This window comes from Phoenix dactylifera, chromosome 15 (assembly GCF_009389715.1).
Source record: "Phoenix dactylifera cultivar Barhee BC4 chromosome 15, palm_55x_up_171113_PBpolish2nd_filt_p, whole genome shotgun sequence".
NCBI lineage: Eukaryota > Viridiplantae > Streptophyta > Magnoliopsida > Arecales > Arecaceae > Phoenix > Phoenix dactylifera.
In genome coordinates this window covers 698080-722550 of record NC_052406.1, presented here as the reverse complement: position 1 = coordinate 722550, position 24471 = coordinate 698080, and the positions used below count along the sequence as shown (strand labels likewise).

The 24471-nt window shown below is 36.3% G+C and overlaps 1 protein-coding gene and 1 pseudogene across 1 annotated transcript in view; one reads left to right on the top strand and one right to left on the bottom strand.

Annotated features, from left to right (window-relative positions):
• Nucleotides 1-587: 587 nt before the first annotated feature.
• On the bottom strand, nucleotides 588-706 carry LOC113461140 (annotated as a pseudogene).
• A 13583-nt stretch (nucleotides 707-14289) lies between these two features.
• Nucleotides 14290-24471, top strand: part of LOC120113227 (QWRF motif-containing protein 2-like) — a 48961-nt gene continuing 38779 nt past the window's right edge. Inside the window, exons 1-2 of the mRNA XM_039134023.1 lie at nucleotides 14290-14464; nucleotides 18680-18910. The gene's annotated coding sequence lies outside the window, so the exon portion shown is untranslated. The remainder of the gene's footprint in view (nucleotides 14465-18679; nucleotides 18911-24471) is intronic.

Sequence of the window (24471 nt, the reverse complement as noted above, 5' to 3'; positions counted from 1 at the left end):
TGTGATACACCGATTAGCCTAATGTTCCTGTATTTTCTAGAAAATTTAATAGGGGATCTTAAATAGTTGGAAAAAGGCTAAGTAGCTAGTTATGATTTGCTATCAAGTGCGCTGGAAAATTAATGGCCAAGGATAAAAGAAACAAAACCTCGTATCGTTTTACGTAAGTCTGTTATAGTCAAACTTATATATACATCCTATGCATACTATTGTATACGAGAAATTCATACTCAAATCGAAAGATTTCATCATCTTCTTCTCTTCCTTACTTTCTCTTATTGGTCACGATGTTGCTAGAGAGAGTGGGAGATCCCAACTTGTGCTTTTCTCATCCTTCAAATCAAAAAAAAGTTTATGGTCCTTTGATTCTCAAATGGTTATATGATGCAACTTTATATTTTTAAGAAAGAGGCATTAAGCCTGAAAATTGTGTGTGCATATATAACAACTCAGGGCCTCATCCAAATAGCTAGTCGAAAGGTATTATTTGGATTCCTTGATTCTGTATAAGTACCCAAGATCTACCCAGCGGATAACCGATGTAGGACTAAACACACGCCCGCACGGATCCTTACATAAAAATAAAAAGGGTGCAACACGAGGCCTTCCCAGGGGGTTACCTGTCCTAGTATTACTCTCGTCCAAGTACGCTTAACTGCGGAGTTCTAATAAGATCCGATGCATTAGTGCTGGTATGATTGCACCATTAACCTATACCTCTCAATTTAGCCAGAGAGCCTGTGAGCGGCCCTAGTAGGAAGGCAAACCCTGGACCTACTCAGATGAGCCTCCAGGAGCGAAGCAGTTTCAAAAGGATGCTTCTGGCTCTTGTACTCGCATCATCCACCTCCAAACCTTCTTGCATGAACAAGTTACCTCACATTTTACTCACACAATATACCCAAGTTCAATGGCCATAGTTATGCGACACATCCCCTCGTTGCATGATGGTCCCCAAACCATCACCCATCTTATTGTTTGCTTCATGTGCCACAGTGGTCACCTCCAATTATCTGTCCTCTATATTTCTCAACGAATAAGAGGAAGAGATCATGGCCCGTGCCATATTGGGAGACACATCCCCTTGTCGCATGATGGTCCCGAAACCATCATCCATCTTATTGTTTGCTTCATGTGCCACAGTGGAAGAAATTAAGAGATCATGGCTTATGCCACATTGCTCCCACCAAACCTTCTCGCATGAGAACAATGGCTTGTGAACATACCTTGTGAATCAAAATCTCCTAGTCAAACTTTCACAAGGCAGAAAAAGTTGAAGCCCGTTGGTTTCTGCGTTGGTTTGAAGTGATGAGAGTCTAAAAAAGGGGAAGCCCCCCGCCCCACTAAGGGTACAATAAAGCAGCCTTTGCATGGAAAGCTGGCTACTTTGTTATTATAATTCCATGATATGGTGCATGATTTGCAGGGACTTGAAGGACACGGAGACCAAGAAGAAGATTAGAAGAATCTGTTGGAAAGCAGATGAGGAGAACAGCATAAGTTCAACACGAGAATTATATTAATTCCCTAGCGAGAGTACTGAGGCGGATTCCTAAGCTTGAGGTACAAAGGCTAGAGGACATCGTGCTAACCTAAAAGACTTCAGCTTTCTCGAGGGGGAATTCTCTGGCTTCCTTGCACTGTCTTCTCTTCCAAAAAGACATCACAACAAACATGAACATGAGAATGAAAGCAAGAAATGCGAGCATGTGCTCAAGATACCCATACACCTCTTTAATTAGGGAGTCCATATACCATTAGTTAACTGCGCTATACCTTAATGTGAGTGCAGTATACCCAAAAGATTAGTAAGCCAAAGGGTTAAAGACAATAGCTTTGGATGTCGAGCTGTGCTAAAAGGGGAGGTCCTTTTGAGGCTGTATTTTAGCTGTTCTTTGGTTCATGCATGACGGTCTAATATGGCTGCCCAATCATTGCTAAAGGTGTTACATTCTCTCCTATATGCCACAGAGTATTGAGATGGCGGGGTAATGGAAGCAGGAAACATATTGTTTGGCAGAATTTTGAATAGGAAATTTAATTGGAAGTGGGAAAGAAATGTGTGAAACTGTTAAATACTTTTGTTGCTTGCTAGGGAATACTACTAACAGCCATATTTTTTATTGTGTTTGCTTTCATTCTATTTGCCTTAGGTTGGGATTGCTCACCATTTGGAGAGAGAGAAAAACTACACAACATTCATCTAATAGTGTAGGAGATAATCTAATTCAGTTTGCATAGTTGCATAATAGAGAATTAGAGGAATCTTCGAAGGTGCTATAAAGTCACTCTAATAGATAAATAGATGCCGTTACATGTTATAATTGTGAAAGCTAGACGAACTAAGCCTGTCCTGGACTAAAGTCGGCAGACCCAGCCAGCTTCAAACTCAAATTCAAAAAAAAAAAAAGCAAATTGGAACAAGGGATGGCGATTCCCTGTCCAAATGGTTCAAATGGTAGCCGTTGAGGCACAACTGGGGGAGGCACAACTGGGGGAGGCGCGACCGACACAATCTCCCCAAGGCCGGTGCTAACGGTTAGCAATTGTTAGGGTGGTTACAACTAGCGAACAGGAGGCCAGTGCCGCCATTCGACCGAACTTATCCTCCTCTCCCTCAACATCTATTTAAACCCTCTTCCCCTTCGATTGATCCCTCACCACCCACCTCCCCAGCTTCTTCCTTCTTCCTCCTCCTTCTCTGGTGGCTGGTGTGCTACCCCGACTGAGTGCCACCGTCCAAATCATCCCTTTTATGAGTACCCTGTTCTGAGAGCTATATCCTCTCTTCTATCCAAGATATGCCGGAAATTGCTATTGCCGGCCGAACTCCCCCGACTCCACTCATCACTGTTGAGTCCCCATCCCCCGCCGCTCCCTTGGGTCGAGATAGTTGCCATTGCAGCAGCTAGAGGCGTTAACCCTCCTCTCTTCCCATTCTCTATTTTAGCCGAGCACGGCCATTCCTACTGGCTGCTCTCTGCTGTTGCCATTGGCACGAGCTGTAGGCTGAACCACCATAGTCGAGCACTAGTCCAAGAAAGAAAAAGAAGAAGAAGAAAAAGAAAAGAGGAGGAAGAAGAAGAGGAGAGAAAGAACCCATCCCTCTCTTCCTCTCCTTTGTTTTCTCTCTGTTTTCTCTCTAAATGACCTTTGGATCCTAGGGAAGGGTCCCACCCTCGTATCTGATGGACCTAGGTTGACTTCTATAAAGGGGCCTTGAATTGCCTCGGTGCCCGGGCAATCTGTCAGATTGACCATCCTAGCTTTATTTCCTAAAACCTATTGATGACGAACCATGTTGAATGATCTTGGCTCTAATTGAGTTCGTTCCCTATGATTTATTGAGCAAATTGTTTAGACCCGATCCATCTGAAACCACTATATGCTCGATCAAGTCTTTTTTTTTAAAAAATTTTATTATAGTCATCAAATAGAAATTAATTTTACTATTAATATTTTAAATAGGTCTAGCAGAGTCGTCTAGCAAAGTCTGACAGTCTAAGACAAAAGATGTAAGCAGGTCTTACACTCCTTATTATTTTTTAAATTATCATGTTTTTTCTGCATATGATTTGCTTGTAAAAATATCATCTTTTTCTGAAAATTATAGATTAACATGTGTGTCATGAAAATCATGCTTTATTATGAAAAATAATTTTATGAATGATGAAAATAGCTACGTTATAAAATATGAATCTGATCATGCTATTTAGTATTTTTTTATCTATTTATGTATATATTTTAAGAAAAAGATATAAGTATTTGAAAAACTCTCAGATAGTTATATATGATTCCTAGAATTGGAAGGATTGACACCCAGATTTAGCATCCATACAAATACAAGCTCTGATAGCGACTATAAAGTTAGCATATAAAATATAAATCTATGTCGATTACGAACATAGACTTTGCAATAGGTATAAAGTGACCGTAGCACGAATATCTGTGAGCAAATATTTTGAACTATGATGTATTAAATAATTGAAGAATGATATATAAATTTATTTGTACTCATGTTAATAAAATTTTGAAGATTTATGCATGTATGATTGGCTTTATGACTAGTTTTGATATATTGTACTATAAAATGCTTTATTTTTGCAATAACTATTATTTTCTATAAATGATGCACTAGCATGAAAAAATTTATACTTGATCCGGTAAGATAGTGTTCATTTAATTTATAGAGATATGTCGCTCACATATCTCTATTTTTATTTTTTTTTTTCTCTAGATGAATATGATCAGTAGGGACGAAGAATGATCCAGGCTTGGGGATCACGCTAGCAAGCATGGCGACTTGTAGCTGAATTTTAGTTTCTTAGTTGATTATCAGTTTGTAGTTTAGTAATTTCTAAATATTGAAGATTATGAAGTTTGGTATTGATGTTTGAATTTAGATGCTCTGAACTATATTTACTTTGTTATTCAATGGGTGATGCAAATTGGAATTTTATTTATTATGTTTTATTGGACATAGATTTGGAAGCTAGATGTAATGGTTGGCTTGGTGTTTATCGTAGGTTGTATCTCTCGGTAGCATGGCCGTGTTATGTCCCAGATTTGGGACGTGACAATAATAGCATGAGTAGAACATCAAATTTGACCGATAGGTATGTGTAACGAGAGGCTCCGCCTTGTTGTTATTATTATCTGGCGGGCAAGAATTGGAAGTTTTTTTACCTTTTTCCAATTCGACTTTGATATGCTAGAGGAAGAATGCCATGAGAGAGCCCTATCTCGGAAATGCAAGTACATATCTCACTTACTCGGAACTAAGAAACTCGCAATCAGAAGTGAGACAATGAAAACTTATTCCTAACCAAAAATGGGGAGTCAGAGGATCGGTCAAAATGGCTAATGATTCTGACCAATACATCGAAATTGCCTCCTACGTTATCCGACGAGACAAAAAAGGCCAAAATTTGCTAGCACTGTATCGGATACCTCTCTTTAGTTTAGGTTATTTCTTTCAGAAAGTGGAAAAAAAAAATAGTTTTAGGTAGGAGTCTCTAACCTCATGACTATAGGCAATTTTAGGGTTTAATTTTTATGACATGCCTTGAATTTTTTAAGTTTGTGCACCTTGGCCTTCCTGACTAGTTTTTTTTTCTGTCTTGTCCTTTTCCTCCAATAGCTTTAGAGCGTGCCAGATTAGCTGGCCATAGCATGTCGTCCATGTTTTAGCACAAATGGTCATTTAGACACCTCCTTTCGGTTTTTAAGGTCATTGCTAACTTACTTTACATTTAAATTGAATACCATTCTCTTAAGCAATGTAAAGGTCAAAAAGCTGAAGATAACGATTGCAACATCAACATCAGTTTTGCATAATAGTTTAATAATTTCAATTCATCATGATCATTTTAAGAGGCTGATCATTTTTGTATCATGCTTCTATCTTTCTTTTTTCTTTTGGTAGGATCATGTCCCTTTTATTGATATCTTTTATTTAAATGGCCAAATCTTCTATAGTTGAACTCTTTCTGGCAACAAGAAGAGAGATTGGAGGATTATCGGAATTTAAAAGAAATTTAATTTAAAAGGTTAGGTAACACCATCTTGTTCCCTCAAAATAATAAAAAAATAAAAAGAAAGGTGCTCTGGTGACTCCGTGCATCCCATGCCTAATAATACTATTATCCATTATCAGAGTTCCAATATTTATAGTAGGAAGAGGCCCACATGATTGTGTGATCACAATCATCCATGCTTCCAAACACATTTAGAACAACTCCTAACTTTAGTAATAAAACTTTATGTGATCCCTTCCATGCAAAGGCTTGGAGTCTTCTTGCCTATAGTGAAAATTATTGTGATCAGTGATTTCTTTCATGTGCATTATTGTTACACCTCATGACTTTACTTAAAAAGACTAGCTGAGAGGTGTTATTTAAAATTTTTGGTCATGTATAAGTATTCAAGATCTACCTAGTGTATAGCCAATGTGAGACAAAATATATGTCCACATAGGTCTTCATATACTCTCCCTATTTTAATTAACCTCGGTCTTTGCCAAGTTTAAGGTTCAAATCCATTCAAATCTAAACACAAGCACCATGATAGATCTGTGGTCAGTCTTAATAGGCTCGTGCTGCAGTGTACCATAATCCACATAGGCCATGCGTCGGATTTGTTCTAATATTATTTATAATAACCTAAGACGTTACCTTAAAAGATTAACCGATATTATTACTTTAGATTTTTTGATGTATCCAATATTTACCTAATGCATAGCCAATGAAGGGCTGTCTCTATCCTGTTTCGTGTGTCAGTTTTCTAATCTTTCTTTAACATATTATTTAGGTCAAATATCAAAAAACATGTTTCCTTTTGACAAGCGTAACGTAAACAAGTAGTTGTTAAAAGAAATTTTAATTATGTTTCTTTTTAATTTGGATCTTGGTACATGGCTCACTATATTTCAATTCACCAACACCTCTTAGCTGCAGGTTTTTGTTTACTTTATCTCTCAGTCATCATGATCCAGTTGAGGATCCGCGCAAAACAAAAGGGAAAAAGGAAAATGAAGAAAAAACAAGAAGTAGAAAGTTAGGTGGGGAGCTATGATACAAATATACTCATCTATGAAACTCTAACCATTGTATTATATTCTTCCTATTCTGAGTACATATGTTTAGATGATTTCTTGAAGATTGGCTGAATTTATGATAATTGTTTGATTTATGAGATCTTCATAAATATTTTTGTTAAAGTTGCTTTGGACAATTGATATTAGATAAATTGGTTGGTTAGCTCTGATTAAAATTTTTATCAATGAAGGATGGTTTATAATGATGTTTAGACAAAACTTGTTGTTTTACTGTAACATATTCCAAGTTTTGCTTGATAGGGAACTTAAACTCGAGGTTCTCTTCTCAGGGTTCATTTGCAGAATTCCTTTTATCTGTTACAGTTTACTTTTTTGGGGAATTGGTCTTTTCGCACTATGTGAGCTTTGGATCTAAGAATTAAGAACAGTGCTTGACTAGCTAATAGGTAGTGTGAACTTGGTGCTGAGAGGATGAAAAAAGGCAAGATGGATTTTGGAGCATAAGATTTTAGAAGGTAAGCTCAGAATTTTTCGATTCGGATGCAAAAGAATGAAGACAAGACCTATTTTTCTCAAATCGAGATGATGAGATAACCCAAAATATTTAAATCGACCCTCAGACATGCAACAGATCGTAGATTTATATTCTATGTTCTTTGAGTTAAAAGTTTTTCAATATTGTTTTTGTGGTTGAATTTAACGAATTTAACCTAAGGGCAGCAAAACCTGGGTAATAAAATGTGAGGCTTGTTATGGCTAGATACTTCCATTCGGTCATTGCATGTATATGGAATAGGAAAAATCTTGTTGGAAAAATAAACTTAATTCAATGAATGCCTTTTGGGAAGTTCATGAATATGCGAAGGATCACCTTAAGAGTGGTGATTCATGTATTTGGATTTTCTACATGTATTTAAATAGTTCATGTAATTGAATTTTCTATGTGCATTTAAGTAGTTCATGTATTTGGATTTTCTATATGCATTTAAGTAGTTCATGTATTTGGGTTTATACATGTACCTAGGAGTCCTATAAATACTATGTAAGTTTGTGCTTTTGGTAAGAGGCAAGAACCAAAGTGAATAGAAAAAATTTGAAGTATTTCGCCTCTTCATCCTTTCTTTTCTAGAGAAATCTCTCTTCCTATATTCCAACAAATCTCAGATGTGTCATCAATTTGCTTCAATATATGGTAAATATAGTACCCCAGTTGTCACAGATTATAACAGCAATCTTCCATCTAACTCTTTAATTTTTTGAAAGCCTTTAAACTAAATAATCTAAGACATTACTCGTTGCAGATACTTTGTTACTTGGTCATTGCATGTACATCGAGCAAGGAAAATATCAGATGTGTCATAAATTTGCTTTAATTTAGTATATATTCGGTACCTGATTATCGGAGATCAATATACTCAATGTGTATTTATAATGAAATGCAGATTCATCCTATACAAGCCATGGAGTTGAAAATTCTGTGCCTGCTGAAGGTGTAATAACCATAATAATTATGAACAGAAAACTGAAGGTACTTCTTTCAGTCCAAGCCACCGAAGCTACGCCTTGGCATATGACTTCTTGTTTACATAGTGTTAGGGTCGCCCTTCGTTTCTAAAACCGAGCCTTCTGATAATACTTGTAGTTTTGTTGCCGTTGTTCATAGGAATCAGCTGGGTTATCATTGGAAATATTATTTCCAGGTCAAATATATCCTTTGAACTCTTTTGGCATTGTCATTGTGTGCTTCTCCTAGATGATATTGGAAGAGTCTGTCCTGATTTGAGTCATTTCTTTTTGGGGGGATTCCATAAACATGCTTGTTTTCTGATACTGCACGAGAGTTGCATGGTATTTTAAAAGCTCCCGTCTCAATATAACTTCAACATACCAACAAGAAAGCAAGATTGCTTCTTTTTTCAGGAAAGAAGCTGCGGCATGAACACCACCAAGAGCACAATGGACTCCAAGCTCAAAGGCTGCCATGAAAGCTGGGCCAATTGAGCATGGAACTCCTCTCATGCCATATGTTCCACCGCCAACACCCCCTAGCCACCCCAAGCATGGAACTCAACATCTTTTTTTTTTTTTTTTTTTTTGCTAGAGCGGGCGCATCATACTATACTAGTACGGATATACCCAATAAAATCTGAAATCTTTTTTCTCTTTTTCGAGATGATGCTGGGTTGAAGAGGAGACAACATTTGCCTTGAACTTCCGCCATTTTTTGCTTCTATTTTCACTTGGTTTTGAAAGCAGTAAATCACCGATAAGAGAACATGGAGGCATCGATGATCTCAAAACAGTAAATCTTTGCTGCAACAAGCTCTCAAGGTCTTTTCAAATAATTCAAAAAAAAAAAAAAGCAAAAGGGCTCATGTTACTTATTTGTTTCGTCCAGTTATTTTTTATTGAATTTTGAAAATAAAAACAGACAACAAAAGTAATACCAAATGGCCCTAAGATGCTCAAGTTGATATTGCTAGTTGTCTACAAAGCTAACACCTAAACCACTGATTACCCAATTGAGGTGGGTTTGAAAGGTGGAGGCCCATCCTAGTCTCTAGTCTTTCTTCTGCAACGCAGCCCAACATAGGCTAGCTCCTCTGTGTCCAAGGCTTGGGCACAGAATGTCTCCTATTTAAATAAGCACAATCTAAAATCCAATTAAATATAAATATAATTTAGGCCTAAGGCCCAGCCCATGATCAGTTCTAGCCAGAGGTTTAGGCCAACTTCTTTGTCCAACGGGTGGTCTTGATGATAAAGACATCAACCTAGCTCCGGCTCAGCCAATGTGGCAGCCTTCGTCACCGCATAGCAGTTTGTCCACTAATAGTAGGGTGAGATATCCTACAAGACTTTTCTCATCGTATTTATGATCGAACCTCCAGCCGAAAACCTAGGTTGTATGCTTGGCTTGGCAAGTTTAGAAAGCTTGCAACCTAGAGCATAGTGACAACATTCACGGGATTATTGAAAAAAAATCATAAATTATTCTTGATTATCCTCCTGGGTTAATGATTCTTAAATTATTCTCCTAAAGTTATGTGTAATTATGCTCAACTTATACATAGTTTTTATAATTTATCATAAATTATTTATGACCAAATTAATAAATCTTTATTGTTAGAAATTAATGAGGTGATATTTTTTGTTATTTTCTGTATTTCTTGTCTCTCCTATACTTGTCTTTGAATCAATAAGTATGCAAAATATTTCAAAAAATTATGCGTTTTAGCTTTACAATTCTATTTCTAAGTTTTTTGATTATCCGATTCCCTTCCGAAATTCAATGAATTTGTCAGAATTTTTTTAACAGCATTTGCTCAAAGAAAAGGTTGAAAATGTTTCAAATTGTGAACCTTTTATCTCCAGCCTTGGAGCGCTGAAATGGTGACTATGACCTAGACTTATTTCAGAATGCCATCTTCCGCCCCAGTCAGGTGGTGTGGTCTCCGCGTGCACTTGGCTAAGGAGTTTCTAACCTTTGTCTCTGCATTGGAGAACTCTCCCTTTGGTTCACAGCCCACTTTATTTCTTATCTTTTCTGAGTACCCTTGCATTCTTGTCTGATTTTGTGACGAGGGACTGCTGGAGTTAAGATATGCTGTCTTGATACCGGATCTTATACTGATGCCAACCTGTCATTATGTCGATATGTCCGATATATAGGCTGGTTCGGTGTGCCAACGATATGCCCGGTTATAGGCTGGTTCGGTGTGCCAAGTATTTGTACGTCTCTTATACTCTATACTGGTACTGAACCAGTATGGTAGGTATGTTCTATACTTTATGATTTGGTATGGTATGGTATACCATGATTAAGCCAGTTTTTTACAGCAGCTAAGGTTATCATGGACAAAAGAAAGATAAAAAGTCTGGAATTCGTACCTTTTTTTTCTATTTTTTGGTTTTTGGTTTTGGCTTTAACATTACAGTCTAGAGCTGGCATTGTGAATCCCATATTCAGCTACTGAAGTTGGGACCGAAGGTTTGGACCTGACTATAAGAAGGATTGTACTCCAGGGCATTACCAATTAGGCCTAAACTATGTTACGTTTTATAAATATCTTAGTGTGGTGGCAATTATTACTTTTTATTGTGTTATCACGTGGTTTAGCCATATCAAGTGCCAATTATGTGCTAAAAATTCTATGCTAGAAAATAATTTTCAAAAAATCCTAAGATAGATATCAAAGTAATATAATTCATGAAATTACCGAAGATAACATTCCCATGGATATTAATTGCATCTGCATCATCAACATTTTTGTCCTTGATTTGTTGAGTTAACTAACCTTCTCTTTAGCATGCATAGGTAGCCTATCATTTTCTGGGCTGGACATGCATGCTACAACAGAAAATAAATCTAAAATAGATCTAGAATTCTCCACAGTGCACGTTTTGCACCATAGAGAACTGTACAACTTTGGATGGCCACCACGCTGTCCGATTCTAAAGATGGATAGCTATCAAACAGGTGTCATGCCTGATACACAAAGTCTACTTATTTGATAGCAATCAGCACAGTACTCTACAGTGCAAACCGTGCAGTGCAGAAGATCTGAACTCTAGAAAATTAATGCAACATTAATAGATAGGAAGAAAGTGAAGCAAGCCAATCACTTAATAATGGGTGCATATGTAGTTTTAATTATGCCATAGTGCGGATGTAAAGTCCAATAACTAGAGAGAGAGAGAGAGAGAGAGAGAGAGACTTGGACCCTAATCGATGACTATCGTAGACAACCTTTATTGCTTCATCACCATCATAATTTCTTTCCTAGCATGGTAAACTCTTTGCTTACTTCTACATCAAAATCCATTTTAAGAATTCACAAGCACGTAAAGATACCTCAATTTGAGGAAACCTTTTAGGTTACTCCATTTTTCTGTCAATGGAAGAGTGGGTTCCTTAGCTCATCATCCCTCTCCGGCCATGCGATTCCTTTCAAAAATAGTAAAATTTGCAACAAAGGTCTCTCATAAGGAGAAGCATAGACATAATCATTCTTGCAAGCTTCCAATTGCTTTCAATGAGGGCTGTGGACCATGACTACATGATGAGTGAGTACTAAGTATAAGTCCTTGATATGCTCCATAATGAATATGTTTTGGTTAAGTAGTGTAGCCAAAGAATCAAACCTTAATTGAGGGTAAAGAAATTGGTCTAGAAGCCAGGCTTTAACAAATTTTCAAAGCTTTTATATTAAGTTGCTTTTGCATGAAGAATTTCTTAAAAATTATCTGTTTCACAGTATTAGAAATAACAGTTAGCCATAACATTGAGTTTGTTGCCATAGCCAAACTCCGTCATCATGCAGTGTTTTCTGTTTGCTTTGTCATTTAGTAAAGAAAACAAGTTCTAGAATGACCATTAAATTGAATAAGAGAAGGTATAAACATGCTTCTTAAACATATTTCTAAGGTGAAAAACAAGTATGCAAAAAATTAAACAAACTAATTAGGACATCCATCTATATACGCCTTTCTATGTGATATTTACAAATGTAGGTTTTTTTATCAACAACAAATATAATATAACATAATGTAATGTAATGTAGTGTAATGTAAATAGGTGTTTGTAATGTGAATAGGATTGAGATTGCCATGAAACCTTCATGCATTTTTTTCCCTTATAGCATGTTACTTTCACAAAAATATATCTGGAATTGTGATATGAATATGATCAATGAGTTGCAATCCTCTCCAATTTGCATTAGAACTGAAGTGGTCTAGTGCAAATAAATAGGTGTTAATATGAGTGAGCTTAGGACATGTATATCATGCTCCCATCCAATCACCAGCGGTTTCATAATAAACAAAAAAGCTGCAGTGAAGGTTATCACAGCACTCTGTTTTAAAAGATCTTGAGGGGTAATTTCAACCCAGGTATTTATAATACGGATGGGATTTCTTTCTTAATCCTATTCCTATTCAAATATGAACATGAGAGTATCCCGACCACTGACCGTATTTTGCATCACTTAATAAGTTATACACATCATTTCGGATCATAATTTTTAATTTGATGTGCTGTACTAGGAAACATGATCGATTGTAATGTGGAAAAGGTGGTGAACCTCGTGATTACCCTTCCACTGCTAGACTGGACTTCTTACTCCTTTTATTCTTGCTTTTGCTAGTTATTTTCCTCCAATTATTGAAGTCCTAAAGTTTCGAGGGTCCCTCCCATTTGGTGCGTTCAATCAACCAACCCCTGGGCTTTTACTTTTCCAAGGCATGGCATTCGTTTCTTAGTGGTTCTTGGTGTGGCCAAGTGGATCATGTTGTGGGTTTTGATGCATCCAACATACCAACAGATGCCATGAAACTTTTTCTTACTCAAATAAATCCTCTCTTTCTCTTTCTCTTTGTGCGGGCGTATGTTTCGTCTCACATCAGCTCTTCGCTGGATAAATCTTGTGTACTTATACAGGATCAAAAAACCCAAATAATATTTTCCGGCTAGTCATTTTAGGTGAAGTCCTAGGTTGTTACAAATGGTATCAGAGTGGACCGGTTCATAACCTATATGAATTAGAGGACACTATAGTATGGATTTATTAGGACTGACTACGGGCCGATTGTGGTGGTTGTCATTAGATTTATATGGATTTGAACTCTTAGCTTGACGAGGACGTCAGAGCTTAAACGAGAGAGTATGCGAGGCCCCGTTCAGGCTTATGTTTAGTCTCACATTAGTTATTCGCTGGGTAGATCTTGGGTACTTATAAAGGATCAAAAAATTTAAATAATACTTTCCGACTAGCCATTTTGGATGAGATTCTGGGTTGTTACATTCTCGCTCTCCAGTTGTTCAAGTTTCTTAACTTCAGAATTTTTACATGTTTTGTTCTTGATGAGGCCCACGGGGTAAATGAGTTTTGAAGATCTCAAGTGTAGTCAGTGAGAGCAACCTTGATAGCATCCTTCATGATGCTGCTCTATCTCATTAATTATTCAGCAAACATGCTTCAAATCTGATTTCATAGTTCATATTGATGTTGTCAGAAGGTTCTCCTTTCTTTTTTTTGTTAGATATGTCAAGTTGGGCTAATATATGTAAGAAGACACTGTGCACATTGCTTATTAAGTACTTACAGCATCCTTTATGAGTTATTAAATAAGCCATTACAATTACTCTATAAAATTATTTAGATTTGGAACGCAATTAGGATCCAATTGCAAAATACTTTCTTTTCCTTTTGCTTCCCTTGTTCTCCCCTTTTGCCATGCATTCAAAGTGTGGGCAGTATCAAGAAATCAGTTTACGCTGCTCGCAGACGTAACGTCTAATGTAGCACAATCATTTTGATCATATGAAGCAAATAAAAATATTATTTGATACATAATGGAATAATTTGAGTGTCACAGATGGATCATCCAAATATTTCCCTGAAAGCAGGGCAACCATCATGACAACCACGTCCAACAAGCTAGTCAATTAAACCAATCCAATTTTAAAAACAATAAGCCTGATACCTGAGGCTTTTGTGGGAACTTAGAACAGAGATCAATGGAGACACGGAGGAAGAACTCCACTGGCTTCAACAAAAGTATTACAAGAGCCCACCATGGGGTTTTAATGCCACATTTGGTATCTGTTTGTGAAAAGAGGGGGTGGTCGGAAAAGTAGATGGCCTGTGACCATCTGTAAAAGGGTAGGTGCGGGACCCCAAAGGCAAAAGGTCGAATGTTTGGAAAGGAGAGCAAAAGCTCCTTGAAAGCAAGGAGGGGGGGAAATTAAATACAAGGGGCAATTCGCAAAACTTAGAGTGCAGATAATAGCTATGTTGTTGGGCTTGGAGACTTTGGCTTTCCAGCAATCAAGGCCACAACAAGAACAAGTAAAGCTAAGGCAGAGCTAGAAGAAGTTCTTCTTGGGTGGCTGGTTTCTCCACTGAGGTATTTTCTCATTGCTATACTAGTATATTAGAGTTAATTTTCCTCTTCTTCCTTCGCTTTATTTCTCTTTAAAATAGGAAGTGTATCTCGAGTGGTTTTTGTTGGAAAATGCACCAAATGCTTTAAGTGGTGAATTGCTATGAATCAAAGGAAACTTAAGTAGGATAATCTGGGTGCATTGTTATCAATTCTAGCAAGCCTTTGGATTCTTGTGGAAAAATGCAAGAGAGGCATGAAATACCAAGACACAAATAAAAGAGGAGCTAGCTGGACTGCATTGTGGATGGATTTCAAGCTCCCATAATGCTTGGTAAGTAATGCCTGCAAGAAAAAATTTAAAGGACTCAAATGAGTCATCGATGCAGAAGTAGAAGAAGATGGATACATAGGAATGAATAAAATGGTAGCTACATCTGACAGGTATTGTGATCATCTTCTAAAATGCAAAGCCTCGTAGTAATTTCTTTTCTACTCTTTGTGGAAAACTTCCACAGCTAATGTGAATGAACATAAATTCTTGTGTTCCTTGTGATCCATTGAGCTTTCGCACCGTCGTCTACCATCTTAGCTAAATGCTATATAAGATCCATTGAAAACTTAATGGCAGTATAGTTGGTTCATGCTCTGTTTCCTCTTCCTAAGAATGCTGGTTTTTTTAAGGCCTTGTTTGTTCTTTTATTAGAAACCATAAAAAGCTCCTCTCCTTCTCCATGAAGGACCCTCCCTAGAGTCATCTATCTCCCACAAGATTTATAGGAACACTGCTATCACTTCTCTATGAAATTTGCAATCTTGGGAGGGAGACACCTTCCAATTGTCCATTGAATAGGCCACAGGGTGAAGTCCAATTACTCTACAGCAGCTACAGAAGGTTCCTGCAGGAACTGTGCTCTCATAGTCTCATTGTTCAAAAATCCCACTGAGAAGAGTACACCTCAAATATTAAAAAGTTCTTTCTCCAAAAAAGAAAAATTTAATGAAATATATTTCTATGATAGGATTATTTTAGATAAAGTAGATCTATCAAAATTATTTTGAAAAACTAATGGCAATGATCTGCAATCCATAATATTTTAAGCAATAATTTTCTTTCTATCAAGAAGTGAATTACTTGGACATCTCAAAAATATTTATCTCAAACATTCTTAGCAACAATCATGTACAACCAAAGGATTGCCACACACTATATTTATGTGAAATTACTTTTCCAACAAATAGAAAAGGGTTCTGATCATCTTACAATCACCATAAGCAGTGATGAGTCATCCTAACTCATCCTTAAAAACACTTCAAGCAATCGACTAAAATTTGTAGAAAACATAATCCTTAGATATCTAATTTGATGTCAAATATCTCATTCTAACAAAAGTAACACACACATAGCTTAACATATTGACTGGAAAATAAATAAATAAATAAATAATTCATTATGTGCTTGTAACATGGTAATGTGTCGATCGGACCTTGGTTGCTCTGTCCTTTCGGTCTACATGGTGAGGATCCAACAGACTAAAATCACTAGATGAATCCATACTGTTAGGAGCATTCATAACAGTAACTAAAAAGGTGCTTTTTGAAATGAAAAAGATGTTTCTGTGTTTCTTGGTTGCCTAAGAAACCCTTCAAAACCCATCAGTTAAGTCATGATTGAGTTATCCAATACTTGTGCAGCAACAGTTCTATCGAGAACTTTAAATCCAAATATAATTTTTGCTAGACAAATCCAATTATATTAAATCTTGTCATTTTAATCTTGACGATGAGCTTCTCATGTCCATCTAGGAGCAGACGATAGAATGATCATTATTTCATGCAAATCTTTTTCTAGATTTACACTCGCGTCATTTTTTTCCTGCAAAAGTTCTTTTCAATAAACTCTCAATTTAATACATAGTATGGAAAACTTTAGCTCTTGAACCATTGTTTTGGGTCATTGTCTTTGGGGAGCTTAATTGGTAGGTAGGTGTGTTATAAATGCAGCAGAGACGACGAATTTGTTCCTAATTATTTCCACACTTCTAGTTGTGATTTCGCTCTCCAAATACATCAAATAATTCAGATCCTCTAAACCAGTCAGTTTCATCCGAGTACATAGCAACAAAGGCTATGTCTCCTTTGTCCTACTTCATGTATTGTTACCAATTGAAAAATGAAGCATTAGTCCTCAATGATCTGAGCATGTTTATAATTTTTGGTCGTGTTTTCGGTGTTATAATGTATAGTGGCAACCTTATTATGACATAAATGATATAATTTAAGGAAGATCATTGTAGCTTTGCAACAGCCGTTGGACCACTATTTGGAGCTAGCCTTGTATTGTCAACATAATGATCGAATAATTAAACTAATGATGGTCATGATTTATATTATTTTGTTATAACAGGTATCATATCATGGAAACAATGATATTTATTGATATTCATAACTAAATTAGAATATTTTTCAATTTAATCACCATACTTGTTTAAAACTAATAGCTTATTCTATGCATTGTGACATTATCAGATAATATTGATATTATACATGATTATTGCTCATTGTTTTCTAATAACCATTAGATTTTCCCTAAGATTTCTGTCAAATGTTTGATTAGGAAGATGATATGATCATTATTTACATTGCAATGAAAAATAATTGTTCTAAATGAAGTTTATTATCAGGAGGAATTAGCATTGCTTAAATCTTGTAATATAATTGTGAGGACTTATGTGGACGTATGTTTAGTCCCATATCGATTATTCATTGGATAGATCTTAGGTACTTATACAATACTAAGGAACCCAAATAATACCTTCCGGCTAACCATTTTGGGTGAGGTCCTGGGTTGTTACAAATGGTATTAGAGCGGACTTGACCCATAATTTATGTGGACTAGAGGACACTGCAACACAGATTCATTAGGGCTGACAACGGGCTAATCGTAGTGTTTGTGAATAGATTTGAATGGATTTGAACCCTTAGCCTGACAAGAACGTCAGAGCTTGAACGGGGGAGTATGTGAGGAATCGTTCGGGCGTGTGTTTAGTCCTACATCGGTCATTCGCTGGGTAGATCTTGGATACTTGTGTAGGGTCTTGAGTTGTTACAATAATATTGCATTAGATTTGATTTTGCTATTACCCACAAGTTGTTAATTTTCATATATTAGTATCTTTATTTATATATTTTAACCGAGAGAGAGAGAGAGAGAGAGAGAGAGAGAGAGAGAGATGTATTTTAATTAAACTTCATGAGAAAAGAGGAGCTTGGTGAAGTGGTCCTTACTACAGATGCCCCTTCCTCTAATCGGGGTCATGGAAGCGCGTGCAGTGGTCCAATTGGTCCCTTGTTTCATACTCCATGGAAAGAGCATTTTAGTTAGCAAGGTTTTCTTTCTATTACATATGTCAAAAACGTTGGTTTCGTGGGACATAAAATAGGTTTCAGGTGGCTTAGCGACTATCGACCGGCTAACAAACATAATTGGACTCTTGATTCTCTTCTCCTCATAATGTAATTTTTTTCACAGATTTTTTTACTTAAAAACAAATATATATTTTTCAATATCATACATCTTTATAGATAAATTTTGTAAAAAAACGCAACCGAATGAGTATTTTGACAAATCTCATATATATCTTAGTTTGTGGATAGCCCTTCTTTGGTAAAAAAACCTAACAAACAAACTATATCATTACCACACAAATGCTCTCTAGGTCTCTTGGACTACAAAACAAAGAATTCTCATTGAAGTGTGATGCAATGCATGGTAGATTTTGAGATGTGTGTTCAGTAGATGATGTTAGTTGTAGTAAGCCCACACAATTAATCATACATTGAAAATGGATTGCCATGTTTGTCATGCATTAAAGCACCTAAACGGTGTTAGCACACTGCATAGACATGGTTCAAGAACATGCTACTCTTGTTGGTCTGCAAGAATATAATGAGTTTTTACTGATTGCACATCTAAGTTGTCCTGTGATGCAGACAAAAATATCTTAAAATGCATGCTAGCTACAAGGAAAGAACGATAAATCTTGGTCTCATGTCTCCCTTAGAATGTAATCGAAGGCAAATTTACATCCACAATATGCAAAGTATTGTAATTTTGCTGGCCATTAAAACCATCTCACTTCTATCATCCAGTAATATCATTCTGATGTCAAATGCATGGGCTTAACTTGAGAGTGCAAGAGCTATCTCCTATTCATCTTCTTCTCTCTCTTGTGGCAGGGAAAGGGGTTAAACCCAGTGTCTAATAAAAGCTAAATCAGTGGTATCAGCCTCAGAGAGAGAGAGAGAGAGAGAGAGAGAGAGAGAGAGAGAGAGCAAACTTTCCAAGGGAAATTGGACTTCCAGACTTTGACTTCCTCAAGTGTGCTTCTAATATTGACAAGAAGATCAGCAACTTGGTTTGCTTCTCGAAATACATTGTTGATGCACAGATAAGAGCAATCCTACCAGGTAAGTCAAATCTCTAATACAACTGCCCCTTACCATCCATCAGCAAGATGAGATTTGCATGTTAGAATCTTGATGCGCATACAAATGGTACAAATATTTGTCAAATAAGTGGTTAGGTTACCTGCTTGTGAATTCTTTTCGTTTCTCAGCTTGATAGAGGCTCATTCAATCTGTAAACAAGCTTGATCTGAGCATATAATCTGAGCATAGTGTAATAGAGCAAAGCTTTAAATTTACCTCATAATAGAGCATATAATTTGACCCTAGCTTGAAATTAATCTAATTCAATTTTGTTATGGAGTTAATTGAGCTCTATTTTATGTTTACATTTTAAATATTAAAATATTTTTATAAAAAAGATAGCATATCATGACTAGTTGAAACGAATTTGCAATGTTTACTAATTAGTAAACATCTCAACCACTGATATGGCAATGAACAATACCTCAAAAGATATATACAAAAGTAGGGTTATCACCAAGAAGTACATGATTGGACCTACTTGAACCTCATCATAACCCATAGATCCCATTGGGTTTAGCATGAGTCAAAAGCTAGTTGTGATCTAGATCTAGCGAAAGCATACTCATGGCAAATCACTAGGATATCTAATATGACTTTTAGATACTTCTATTTATATTGTGAACACCTTTGATTGCAAGCTTTCTTCAAGTGGCTTCTTTATTTTCTATATTTTCAAAACTACCCTTTTGTCCTGTTTTCGCATGCGTGTACGCGCGAGTTTTGTGTGTGTATGTGTGTGTGAGAGATTTGATTATCAGATTTATGCTTGGAAGATCAATACACAAATAGAATCAAATTGGTAAGAAATGTTCTCTCTAAGAAATTTTATTAATATGTCAAAAGGCTGCTTTATATAATGTATTAGATGTATATATAGGATATGACCTATTTCAGGTATTAATCTTGGTATAAAATCTTACTCAATGTAGGATTCGATAATAAAAAAATATGTTAGAATTATTCTACTATAAATATTTACTAAATTTCGATATTGAAAATCTACTAGCTTATGTAAAGTTTGGTATGGTCTAGCTGATCATAGTACCTGCTATAGTACCTGCTGGTTGCATCTTGTGTTCAATTAATCCCACCCCTTGCCTTAAGTAGCAAGAGATCATACTACCCTTTTTATATCACTAGTGATTTATTTTTAGAAAAATAAAAGAATAAACTTAGACAATTTCTAATTCTCTTAGCTCTTCCTTGTTCCGAATGTAAGAAGCCAAACCCTATCCCTCGTTCTCCCCACCATATCATCGACCTCTGCATCACCAATCAGCCCATTTCTTGCTCTTTCTTTTGTGTTTTATTATATTTTAATGTAAATTTAGTTTTTTTTTTCATATTTTGTTATGGATAGGGTTCTATCGTTTGTTAGGAGAGCATTTGACAACCTCACCTAAGAAATCGTATCAAATATTGAAAAGCTTGAAAAGAAATATAGCAAATACCAATAAGAATCTGGACTCCAATCCAACACACCTGCCCGAACCTAATGAGTGACATGGATCTTCATGAATCTGTATCTGACCCTTGTATGCCATAAGTAGCTACCTAGAGTTGATCTAGGTTCTTGGATACATAGGATTTTGGTCAAATTTAAGCCTAATTCCCTTGTCCAAGTCCCATTGAGAGAGACCCAACCCAATGAAATATCATCCATGGTTCAGGGCATTGGGGACCTCGAGCTCTAATTAATTCCTTAAATGAGTCATGAACGGCTCCAATTTGCTTGAGTTGAGCTCAAACTTGACTCTTTCTCTCCCATTGAGTTGAGCTGCAATTCTGATTGAGTTGAGCCTGATTTCAACTCCATGAAAATGTCCAACTTGACCAATATTGTTGTAGTATTATATACATGTGCATGAAGCTGGGGTCGCTTGACGTATCATGCTCTTATTTTTTTTTTTTTGATAATACAAATAGATCATATAACTCCAGTATGAGTACATCCACGTAAGTCAGAGGATACAATAAGACGGAAAGAAAAAAAGGGTAGTCTTAAGTCGATCTCATAAACAATCACCAGAATACTGAGCTACATAAGAGATGACTTAATCGACTGTCTTTTTTTGATAATACAAATAGATCATATAACTCCAGTATGAGTACATCCACGTAAGTCAGAGGATACAAAAGACGGAAAGAAAAAAAGGTAGTCTTAAGTCTATCTCATAAACAATCACCAGAATATTGAGCCACATAAGAGGCGACCCAATCGGCCGTCCTGTTCGCCTTGTAATACACATAGTTGATCTGGAAGGCAGCACAACATATGTTGGAGTAATCAACTCAAGAACTCAAATAAAACACTAATAATTTAATATCACTGAAACAACTGATTCCGATGCGTACCTCTTTGATGTCATTTTCTTTAGATCCAAAATAAAATAGATAATACCTGTAGATCGGTCCGAGATATGTAATCACTATCTTTGAAAGAGATTCATCTCCTTACATGCACTGGATTCTGGCAATCCCTCCCCAAGATACAACGGACCGTTGAATTTGTAGACGTGCACAATACTACAAATTTTCTTGAACTCGGCAGGACCTTTTTTGTATGCTCGTACCCAATAGTTTGGTGGGTGATCAAGAGAAGATCGGGAAAACAAAAGAAAGAAGGACTTAAAGGATATATATATATATATATATATATATATATATATATATATATATATATATATATATATATATATATATATATATATATATATATATATATATATATATTTCTTCAAACCGTGAAGAAACCGAGAAGCTCTCTATTTTTCTTTTAAAGGATGGCCAAGAAAAGCCAAAAAATTGAGAATAAGAGGCTGTCCTCTCCCTTCCCCTAGAGGAACGTTGGATCCCAACGTCTCCCTCTTTAAGGCCACCTTAATTGAGTTGTCCGTTGAGTTCTTCAACGGACAGCTCTTCAAATATTACTTTAATTGGAGGGATGATTTCATGACCGTTCAAAATGAGGAGCAACGTATCAAATTTGAAAACCTCTTACATTCCCCACCATTTTGAAATTTTGATTTTTTTTAGATAATTTGAAAAATGTCAAAAATTTTGAAAAATTTAAAGTACGAACATTCAGTACACTTAGTTTTCGATGAAAGGTGTCTTTCGGACTTGAACCTTCATCTAGTTGGTATTTCGCCATCCACACTGGTCCGAAGTGAACAAAGTCTTGATCTTGGACTTTATGTATAGATTTTGAAAATACCAAACAACTAAGAGTTAACCCTGCATGTGAATTCCATCGAGGTAGCGCATTACGGCCATGCGCAGGTATCTTGTTTTGTGAGTGTCTCTTAGAGAACAAGCCCTAATTCTCTATTTGATTGCGACCCCACAGTCTCACTCACATCGGTGATATCTCCAAGGATATACTGCAACTCTATACCCTGCTATAATAGCCTTGATATCATTAAGGCATTACGCCATCCTCCTATTTAGTGCAATTGAGCACCTGCTCCATAGAGATGGGTAGTGAACTGAGTTCACTTTAAATTTGGTGCTCCTACCAGCCACTCAATCAGCTTGTTTGTCCCATTGAACCTACATCTTGGGATCTCCAGTCAGATAGGTTGGGTTGCCGCTGACGGTGACTCAAAAATAGGCTTTAAACCCATCCCCCTCGAAGCATATTGAACTTGTCCTCTCGGCAAGCCCTTGGTCAGATGATCTGCTAAGTTCTCCACTGATTTAATATAACTTAAAGTTATAACTCCAGTAGAGGTGAGCTTCCTTAAAATTTTATATTGAAGCTCAATATGCCTAGACGACTTTGAGTTGTGATTTTTACTTTTCACTTTTGCTATAGTCGCTTGATTATCACAGTTAATTAAAATAGCAGGAATAGGCTTATCCATCATGGGGATATCTAATAACAGACCCCTAAGCCAATCTGCTTCTCCACCAGCTAACTCTAAGGCTACCATCTCAGCTTTCATGGTGGATCTAGTAATCAAGGTCTGCTTGGAAGATTTCCAAGCGATTGCACCACCACCTAGTGTAAAGACAAATCCACTAGTGGCCTTTGTGTCTATGGAATCAGAAATCCAGTTAGCATCACTATACCCTTCTAGTACAGTAGGAAAACCAGAATAGTATATCCCATAGTTAATAGTACCCTTCAAATATTTAAAAAGCCTTTCTATTGCATTCCAATGTGTTTTATCGGGATTACTAGTGTATCTACTTAGTCTTCCTACAGCATAAGAGATATCTGGTCTTGTACATTTAGATAAATACATAAGACTTCCAATTAATTGAGAATACTTTAATTAGGAAACACTATCCCCACCATTTTTCTTTAATTTTATGCTAGGATCATATGGGGTGCTAACTGGCTTGTAATTTTCGTCCCAAATTTCTTTAACACCTTTTCAACATAGTGAGATTGACTTAGAACAATCTCATTTTGTGTCCTTCTAATTTTGATTCCTAAGATTACTTTAGCTAATCCTAGATCTTTCATGTCAAAATTATCACTTAAGTATTTCTTCACTTCAAAAATTGTGACATGTTCACTACCAAAAATTAAAATGTCATCTACGTATAAACATAGGATAATAATAGACCCATCAAATATTTTCCAATATACACATTTATCGAAGTCACAAATATTAAAGACATATGATAAAATGACTTGGTCAAACTTTTCATGCCACTGTCTAGGAGCTTGTTTTAATCCATATAAGGATTTGACTAGCTTACACACTTTATTCTCTTGACTAGAAACTACAAAACCTTCTGGCTGCTCCATATAAATTTCTTCATCTAACTCGCCATTAAGAAAGGCTGTTTTCACATCCATTTGATGGATTTCAAGTTTATAAGATGCCGCCAATGCTATAAGCACTCGAATTGTATTTATCCTAGTGACTGGAGAATAAGTGTCAAAATAGTCCATTCCTTCTTTTTGACTAAAACCTTTAGCAACTAATTTAGCTTTGTATTTTTCAGTGGATCCACCAGGATTTTGTTTCCTTTTGAAGACCAATTTGCATCCTAGTGGTCTAGACCCTGGAGGTAAGTCGGTTAACACCCATGTATTGTGTGAAAGGATTGATTCCATCTCACTTTTAATGGCTTCCTCCCATAGAGGTGCATCACTAGATTTCATTGCTTCAGCATAAGTCAAGGGTTCATCTTCAACAAGGAATGTGTAGAAGTCATCTCTTAGGTTTTTCTCTATTCTAGGCCTCTTGCTCCTTCTAAGTTCAACCTGGGGTTCTATTTCAGTGTTATCATTTTGTGATTTAGAGGATTCTCCTATTTCTAACTTTCTCTTTTCTTTCATAGGAAACATATTCTCAAAAAATACTGCATCATTCGATTCTTTAATAGTGTTCGGTGTAATGTCAGGTACATTTGATCGTACTACTAAGAATCAGTATGCATTATTATTTTCCGCGTATCCTATGAAAGCTGCATCGAAAGTCTTAGGAGACAGTTTAGTCATCTTGCTAGAGTTAATTTTAACTTTTGCAAGGCAACCCCAAACTTTAAAATATTTTAGACTAGGTTTTCTACCCCAC